The 9,184-nt window shown below is 67.3% G+C and overlaps 1 pseudogene across 1 annotated transcript; it reads left to right on the top strand.

Moving 5' to 3' along the window:
- The first annotated feature begins 5,125 nt into the window (after positions 1-5,125).
- Positions 5,126-7,318, top strand: LOC311167685 (olfactory receptor 11L1-like; annotated as a pseudogene). The gene is made up of 2 exons: positions 5,126-6,080; positions 6,847-7,318. The product of its transcript is annotated as an olfactory receptor 11L1-like (transcript).
- The last annotated feature ends 1,866 nt before the right edge of the window (positions 7,319-9,184 follow it).

The following is a 9,184-nucleotide window of genomic DNA, read 5'->3' as shown; positions in this document are numbered from 1 at the left end:
GTGTGAGTCTTAGAATTTCCTTCCATGGACCCGGAAGACCTCCTCCTGAAGGCCCGTCTGGAGCAGCGCCTCTACCCTTACGGGTAGAGATTCCACCCCTCCTGTAACTGCCGAGTCCCTGGAGTACCCCCACGAGAAAGCTCCTGGCCGGGCTTCCTCTGCTAACTGTCCCGTCCCCAGCGAGCACAACATACCCTGGCCCCCAGACCCCGGCCTGGGCCCACGGGGTGGCAGCCCCCACAGCTCGCCAGGGCTCCCCCTGGACTCCTGCTTCCCCTTCCCTGCCTCACAGACCTGCCCCTGCCTGGGCAGCCCTCCCACCCCTGGGCCTGGTGAACCCCACATGTCCCAATCCCTGGGCTCCGGCCACGTTGCGCTGGGGCCCGCCATGGGATGAGCAAAGCCCCAACTCAGCCGCCCCAGGAAATGGCCGGCCGGGACCACGCACCACCGCGCCAAGGGGGCAGGTCACTTTGCCTAGACTGAGGTGACTTCAGCACATCTGGTCAGCGTGAGAGTGACCACTGATGGCAGTTTCCGGCACCCCTGCCCGGCCCCTGTGCGGGATGGAGGGGCTGACCGCGTGGGCGTGAGGAAGTGTCCCAGCGACCGCGTGGGAAAGAGGAAGGAGGGATTCTGGAAGGTACTTCCGGGTGAGGATTTGAACATCTCAAAGTATCTGTGAGCTTGTCTTGGTGGAGACGGATACACAGATGCCGACTTGTAGCCGATGGTGCACCCGCACCCAGGGGCGCCCGCCTGAGTGAGAGCAGGCCGTTGTGCTGGGGACGAGGGCGCGTGCCAGAGTGAGGACGCGTGCCGGAGTGGTGCTGCGGGGATGGCACGGGCTCCTGGGGCTGGTCAGGCAGTGGAGGCTGGGGCCTGGGGAGTGGGGAGGACAGCCTGGGGTGCAGAGAGGTCTTGAGGCCAGTCCTGGGCCTGCATGTGCTCCCAGGACCGGGACTGGAAGCCTGGGGAAGCCTGCTCTGGCCGGCCGGCTTGGGATGCAGCTGGGTTGCGCATCTGCCATGGCCCTGCTGCCTCTTGGAGGTGATGTTTTCCGGCCTCTCCCCTGTCGCACGTCTGCCGAGGCGAGGGGCCCCTCGGATGTCAGCACACCTGAGCCGGGCGCCCCCCCAGGCTCCTCAGGCCAAGCCTCAGGCTGGTCGCCTGCTGGCACATGAGTGCTGGGGTGACCTTGTGGGGCTTGCGTGCCAGCGCCCTTTGCCGGCCACCCTCACGTGGTAGCGCTGATGGGGTGGGTGGCCTGGGCGTCCCAGGTCCCGCTGTACCCTGTGCTCTCACCTGCTGGAACCCGCCCACCTGCCTGCTCGCCTGCTCCCTGGGTGCCTGCACTGCTCTCCTCCCCTGGCCGCGGCGTGCCAGGCGAAGAGTGGGGGCCCAGTGTGAAGACCTCACGGAAGAAGCCTGCCCACAGGCCGGGGTGTAGCTTGTTTTCTTCCCCACCTCTAGCAGTGAGAAAGACGGTGATGGAGAGGGGCTAAGGCCAGCCAAGGCCGCAGCCGCAGGGCGCGTGCTGCCCGCGAGGAACAGGAGAGCTGGGGGGTGGGCCATCAGGGGGCCAACTCGGGTGGAGCATAGTGGACCCCACCCTGCCCAGGACCCTGCCCGGGACCCCATCCAGGAGCCTGGACACTCTTCCCCGCAGCCTCGCCCCCATGAACTCAGGTTTCCTGGCGCCGCGGGCACCCCAAGACCCGGTGGTGCCAGCTAGAGCTTGCAGTGGCTCCTCACCCAGTGCCCCAAAATTCACCTGTGCGTGTGCAGCCACCCGTGCCCCTGAGCGTGTTCACAGCGGGCACTCATGCACGCGCCGCGCCCTGGCCGTCTTCTGTCTGCAAGTTTTCTGAAAAACATACACACAGATAACATTATTTTGGAAAATAAATTATTAAGTCAAGCACAAGTGCGTCGCGGGACAGTGCCCCCCCATGCAGCGGCCTCTGGTCCTGCTGGCAAGAGGGGGGCGGGGGCATGTGGAGGGCTCCGCTCAGGCCTTTCCAGGCTGAGATGCTGCGTTTTCCTTGAGTTGGGAGAAGCCCTCGGCGCAGGTGCTCTGGTCGCTGGAAGTTGGCCTGGGTGGGGGTCTCACCGTGTGGGTGCGTGGATGTGCTCTCGTGGGCGCACCTGAAACTGCAGTGTGAAGCGGAAGGCCGCTGGCACCCGTCGGTCCTCAGGATGGGCCCCCGGGTACCTGCTCCCTAGATTTTCAAGAAACACTCATTTGTTTGAGTCAGTCCAGTTCAGCATCTCCGGGGCCATCCTAAGCTACATTTTAAAAAAGTTTTCCAAAGAACTGCTTGGGTCCTAGGGGTGCCGCCCATGCATGAGCCCCCTGGGCAGCAGGGAGTCTCAAAAGTTTGATTTTGTTGCTTTTTAACTCATTTGGCAAATCGTGGAAGAATAACTGGGAGGAGGATTCCCCGAAGGCCAGGCCCCAGGAGACCTGGGTTGTTGAAAGGTGGAGCGTGTTCCAGCCGTATCACCCGCAGAAGATGGCCAGTCGCAGCTCGCAGGAGGGAGCCAGGGCCGGAGTGCGGGGCGGAGGGCAGCAGGGCCGAGCCGACAGCAGGGAGGACCATGGGCGCTGTGTGCCCGGGAGGCGGACAGGTAGGCCCAGGGCTCAGAAGGCCACCAAGAGAGGTGTGTTTGGAGCCAGAGGCCATGCCTGTGGGTGAGGAGCTGCGAGCCTGAGGCTGCAGGCCCTGCGGATGCTCTGTCCAGGTGGGATCCCCCGCCCTGTGGTGCCTGGAGAGCAGCAGGGAGGCCCTAGCCCAGGGGCGCCTGGTGGCCCTGGATGGCGGAAGGTCTGTGGTACTGGGGCATGTTTATTTCCATAAATGCTCCAGGGAAGCTGTGAAATCAGATGTGGGGCTGGCGCCTGGGAGGTTCTGTCTCGGGGCGGGTCTTGTTGGCTGAGCTCATTGTAAATCAGGTGATCCAGTCCCTGGAATAGCCAGGACTTGATGTCAGCCCCGAGCAGGTCTGCACCCCCCCATCACCCCACCTGCTCGCACCCCCACCCCTGCCACCCCCAACCCCCGCCAACCCCCCACCCTGTCACCCCGGCACCCTATCCTGCTGGGCTAGGCCCAGCAGGTCCTTTTGCCCTTGTGTCCTTGACTGCATTTGTGGGGGACTTTAGGTGACTTGGAAATGGGGCCAAATGCCCTGTGACCCAACCACGTTGCCCATGCTGGCCCCGTCAACCAGGCCCTGGTGGTCTCGGCATTTAAATTCTGCCTTTTCACGTCACTGCTCATGTCATGGAAGTGGGAGCAATGGCAGGAAAGGACCATGTTCCAAAGTGAATCGCATCACTCGCTGCCCTGTGGGGTCACGCTTCCCCTCAGCCTGGGCTCCTGGACTGGCCTGGGGTCAGCCTGCCCCAGGGCAGGGCCCAGGAACAGTAGTGAGCAGAGAAGGCCAGACACTGCGGTCTGTGCTGTGCGCAGGAGCTGAGATGGGGTCAGAACAGAGACCCAGAGGTCTGATGCCTCTGAGGAGGAGGGGGAGCGGCTGGGAGGGAGCGGGGCAGGCAGGCCCTAGGCACAGAGAGCAGACACCACACAGCAGGGCCAGCTCCTGGGCACAGCCAGCAGGTGGAGCCAGGGGCCTTTTTCACTGCAGAGCTCCAGGGACCATGGCTCCTGAGCCCTGAACTGGCCACTCTGCAGCCTCACGCCCAAGCCCCTCGCCAAAGCTTCTGCTGTGCGCTCTGGTTTCCAGCCTAGCAGAGGCCTCTGCTGTGGCAGCTGCTCTGTCCACTTTCCCAGGAGGAAGGACGGGTGTGCCTGGGGCGCAGGGAGACTGGAGCAGTCGGGTGGGAGGGGCGGCGCTCCTTGGGGGGATGCGGCATTTCCAGGGGGGTGTCGGTTAATTTGGGCAAGAGACCAAATAAAGCAACAGCCTGCTCAGGTGCAGCCTCTGTGGGAGAGGGGGGAGGACGGGGTGATGCACTGCCCATCGGGCTCCCGGGGAGATAGAGGGGGGCGGTGAAGTAGGGCCTCCTGGTACTTCAGCTTCATCACTTTCCTACACAAAAAGTCTTGGAAGGTTTTGGAGAAGCGCCTGAAATAGTCACTAGGGGAGAGGGAGGGAGGTGGAAGGGCCTGCGGCTGGAGTCCTGGGCCTGGGCATTACAGAGGTGACATCACGCTCAGTCCTTGATGAGGGAAGCCCCTGATGGTGGGCGGATGCTGGGTGCATCCAGAACTAGGTTAGACCTTGAAAAAAAGGAGGGGTGACTTGTTGACTGGACACAAAGTCTGATCACTATGCTGGTGTCACCTGGGTGAGAAGGTACCAGTGGAGATGCAGGCTGGCTCAGCCCTGGCCACACAGACACACACAGACACACTCAGATGCTCAAGTGCCCGGAGGAGGTGTCCATAAACACTGAGGGCAGAACACAGTCTCCCGGGGCTGGGAGACGTGCCAGGTGTGACCTGTTTCCAGATGAGGGTCACCTGTGGGAGGAAAGGGCCCAGGCCCTTTCCAGGAAAACATAGCTATTAATTTTTAAAGGTTTATTTATTTATGCATACAAGAACTGGGGTACAGGCCAAAGGTTGGGGGGGTGGGTGAGAGGATTTACCAGAGACCAGAGACAGAGTGGGGAGAAGAACAGGCGGATCTACTGAAACACGCTGCTGAGGGGAGCAGCGGGGAGACAGAAGAGGTCTGCCTCGTCCTGTGGGTCACTCCCTGGCTGGGGATTGAACTCATGCCTTAGTGGCTGGGGACAGCTTCACAGTGCTGAGACTTAACCCTCGCGCCACCAGGGAGGCCCGGCTATTAATTGTATTTCCTGTGTTTGGCTCAGTGAACCCCTTCTTACCTGTGGTGTTGAACCTGAAACTTCTAGATCTCAGAGAGCCTGGTGAGTGGAGCTTGCTGAGGCCCTCCCCCAACTCTTGGGCCCCTTTCGCCTAATGTTTGAAACCACAGTGGTCTAAAAGCCAGGTGGAGCCGCGCACGTTCTTCCAGAAAGCTGTCGTGGAGACGGGAGTGCTCGAAGACAGCCTCTCATGTTCCAGATAGCACCCAGGATTTTCATGCCTTGTCCGCAGTGCTTTCCAAGGTCTCTTCCCCTCCGCAGGCGATGGAGCCCCCAAATGTGTCTGCTGTCACTGAGTTTCAGCTGCTGGGGTTCCAGAACCTTCTCGAGTGGCAGTCCCTGCTGTTTGCCATCTTTCTGTTCATCTACGTGCTCACGGTGGTGGGGAACGTCATCATCGCCATGGCGAGCCATGACTGGTGGCTGCACACGCCCATGTACACGTTCAAGCACCTGTCCTTCCTGGAGGTCTGGTACACCTCCACCATCATGCTGCAGCTGCTCGCCGGCCTGCTGTCCTGCGACCGTGCCATCTCCTTCCCCGCCTGCATGGCCCGGCTCTACTTCTTTGTGTTTTTCGGGGCCACTGAGTGCTTCCTCCTGGCCACGGTGGCCTATGACCGCTACCTGGCCGTCTGCAGCCCCCTGCACTACCCCTTCCTGATGCGCCCCGAGACCTGCGCCAAGCTGGTGGCCGTCTCCTGGGTGACCAGGGTGGGCACGGGGTCCTGCCCTGCCTGATGATCTTCAGGCTGGACTTCTGTGCCCCCAACCGGATCAATCACTTCTTCTGCGACCTGCCCCTCCATGCGGCTCTCCTGCTCCCGCGTCTACCTCACCGAGATGGTCGTCTTCGCCCTGTCCATCGCCGCCTGCGCGTGTGCCTCCTCCCCACCCTCGTGTCCCACGTCTTCATCGTGGCCGCCATCGTAAGGATCCCCTCCGCCTCCGGCCCGCGAAGACCTTCTCCACGGCGGCTCCCACCTGGCCGTGGTCACCATCTACTCCGGGACCACGATCTCCATGTACGTGCGCCCCAAAGCCCACCTGTCCCCTGAAATCAACAAGATCATTTCCGTCTTTTACACCGTGGTCCCCCCACTGCTGAACCCCGTCATCTACCGTTTAGGAACAAAGACTTCGAAGAGGCCCTCAGGAAAGTGATGACTAGGAGGGGCCGCGTCTGCGGCCTCAGAGAGCTGGACAGCTTCTCGCTCAGGTGCGGCCATTCCGTGGGACCAGGCGCGGCCCAGTGTGGTCGGGCCCTCGGCGCAGCCCGGGCTGCCGCAGGTGGGGGCTGCTCCCCGCCCCCCCGCCCGCCCCTCCCGCCTCTAGCTGTGGCCTCTGCCCGCCCTGCTGTCCTCGCTCTGCCCTCCGGGGTCCCGCCGTGTGGCCGCGGGCTCCGCACGTCCCGTCCCCGTGCACGGCCGGCCCGAGCTCGTGGGGCCGTGGACAGAAGCCGCCCGGGGGCCCGCGCGGGGTGTCCCGGCGTCGCCCCGGCCCGCGGCAGGCGGCCCAGGGGCGCTTCCAAACGCCAGACTGGTCTGCAGAGACTCAGATCCCGGGTGTGTGTTGAATGGAATCTTAGGAAAAGCAGTCACGGCGGGAGGAGAGGGCGGGGCGGGTGAAGGGGGCAGAGGCGAGAGACGGACGGGCGGGGGGAGGAGGGAACCGCGGGGAAGGGGGGGGAGGGCGGGAAGGGGCGAGAGGGCGGGATGGGGCGGGGGAGGGACAGGCCGCCGTGGCCCGCGTGGCCGCCCCGTGCAGCTGCCGTCCCCGCCGACTCTGGACCCGCCGTCGACGCGCCGCTGCTGACCGGCTGCCCCTCCCCGGGTGCCTGTCCCCGCCAGTGTGGGGGCCGGGGCGGCCTGAGGCGTCTCTGCCTCGGTGGCGTCTGTCTCCGGCCTGCAGCGGAGGCCGGCAGTACCCGCGGCGCCCCCGCTCCCGCCCCCGCCCGGCTCGGGACTCCGCCCGCCGCCCTCCAGCTCGCCCAGGCCCCAGCGCGGGCCGCGGAGCTGCTCCCGCCTCCCCGGGCCCGCCCCCCTCGCTCCCACCCCGGGCGAGGCCTTCGGGCCGGGTGAGCGTGGACCAGGGCAGCGCGGAAGGGAGGCGGGAGACGGGGCGGCGCGGACCCGCCGCCCAGAGGCCCGGGAGGCCGAGGCCGGGCCCGCCAAGGGGCAGCGCGAGGGCACACGGGGCGGCGGACGCCCAGGACCGGCCAGGGCCCCCCGGCCGCCGCTTCCCGCCCGCCGCTCACCGCGGGCGCCGGCCAGCCACGGGGGCCGCCGCGGACCGCTCGGCGAGAGACACCGGCGCCCGCAGCTGCGTGAGTGGTGGGGCGACACCTGCAGCAAGCGACGCCCTGAGACCCCGGGCCCCGGGGCGCCTTCGGAGGCCGCCAGAGAAAGGGCGCCCGCGCCCCCGCCCGTGTCTGAGCGCCGCCAGCCCTGCTTATAGCCGCTCTCAGGCTGCCCCACCCACACAGCTGATTGGACTGTTTTTCAATCCTGCGGCTGATTGGACCGTTTAGCACCAGTCAGCTGGTAGCTCACACCTGATTGGGCCAGCCCACAAGCCGGGAAGCACAGGTTGCATAAAAAGGCGCTGAGGCGCCGGTCGGCTCTGGCCCCGCTGCCCCGATGCCGGGGCCGGGCGTGGGGCGGGGCTTGGTCAGGCTCTGCGGGGAGTAGCGGGAGGGGTGACCCGCCGCGCCCGGCGATGCCCAGCGGTGGTCAGCGGCCTGCCAGGCCAGCGCTGTGGGCCTGTCCCTGACCCCTTTCCCTGGCGCCCGCTGTACGGGCAGCAGGCGGGGCTCCCTGCGGACCGAAGAGAGACCTGCGTGCTGAGGCGGGGCTTCCCCGGGTCGGGGTGGCGCTGGGGCTCGGAAATCCTCGGGGTTCCCGGGAACAGGACGCGCCCCTGAGCTAACCTGGGGCCGGGCCGGGGCTTCTCGGGCTTGACTGAGCGCGGGGCCGGGGCGGGCGGCTGCGTGGACCTGCTGGGCGGGGGGTGGGGGGAAGGGCGTGGGGGCTCCGGGGGCGCCATCCCGCGGCAGCCGGGACGCACGGGGCCCTGCGTGGCCGGGAGACGCGTGGGTCCCGAGGAACGGCGCGAAGGCGCCCGCGCGGGCTGCGGGTCGGGCGAGGGGCGCGGCGGGGACGCCCGGGGTGCCCGAGTCCTCGGCGGAGGGGCGTCCCTGCGCCCGGCGCCCCCGCCGATCCCGCACCGAGGCCTGAGGACTCGCGGGCGCGGTGCCCGATTCGGGGCCCCGAGCGGCCCTGCCTGGCGAGCTGCCTGCGCCCGCCCTGGCGCCGCCGTCCGCGTCCCGGGCGCCCGGGGCGCAGCCCTCCGCCCCCGCTCTTTGGGGCACGGAGTTCTTTGACACCAGCCCCGTCGCCCGAGCCCGTCCCCCGCGAGGTCCGGCTCCGCGCGGCCGGGGCGGGGGGCGCAGCCCAGGTGGCCAGGGGCGCTGCTTCCCCCCGGGCGCGCCGACCCCGGAGCCGCCGGGAACGCCTCTCCGCCGGCGGGGGCCGCGGGGCGAGCCGGGCCTGACCCCCGGGCTGGCGGACGCGTCCCCGGCTCTGCCCCGTCCTCTGCAGCCGGCCCGGCCGAGCCGCGGGCCCGGGACGTCCTCGGAGACTCGGACGCGCGCCCGCCCCTCGGGCTTCTCTGCGGCCCTGAAGGAGGGTCCTCGACGGCCGGGCGGGACAAGCGGCAGACGGGCCGAGGGGCCCGAGGAGCCGAACCTGCGGTGCGGGGGCGCCGCGGGAAGCACCCGCGGTTTTTGAAAAAAGACATTTATTCATGCGCACAAGAGCCGGGGTGCAGCCATTGGCGGGGGTGGCGGTGGAGAGACTCCCCAGAACAGCGAGGGGCGGAGCGGGCGGATAGGCTGAGGCGCCGCTGGGGGGCGGCGGGGCCGGAGCGTCGGCTGCCCCTGGGGTCTGCGCCTCGCCGACCCACTCGGCGCCCGCCTGAGCCTCGGCCCGCGCGCCCTGGGCGCTCTCCGCCTCGGAGCCGGACATGGGGACTCTGGGGCGCGTCCCTTAACGCCCGCCTTGGCGCTGCTTCTCCTGGTTTTCCCTGCAGCCCCCCACCCCTTGCGCGGAGGGGACCCCGCCGCGCCCACCCCGCCTGCGTCCACCCCGCCTGCGTCCAGTCCTCCGCGCGGGGGAGGGGTGCGCGGGGAGCGCCAGAGCCCCTCGGAGCGGGGGCCTGGGCCTGGGAACTGAAGCGGCGGGCGGAGGACACGCGTCTCAGGGGCGTCCCGTTCACCCCTCAGGCCGGGTCCTCACCGGACACACCCCCTTCCGCTAGCTGGTT

Source organism: Talpa europaea (genome assembly GCF_964194135.1).
Source record: "Talpa europaea genome assembly, chromosome: 2".
Classification (NCBI taxonomy): domain Eukaryota; kingdom Metazoa; phylum Chordata; class Mammalia; order Eulipotyphla; family Talpidae; genus Talpa; species Talpa europaea.
The sequence above is the reverse complement of the archived record's forward strand: the minus strand, read 5'-3'. Positions and strand labels throughout refer to the sequence as shown.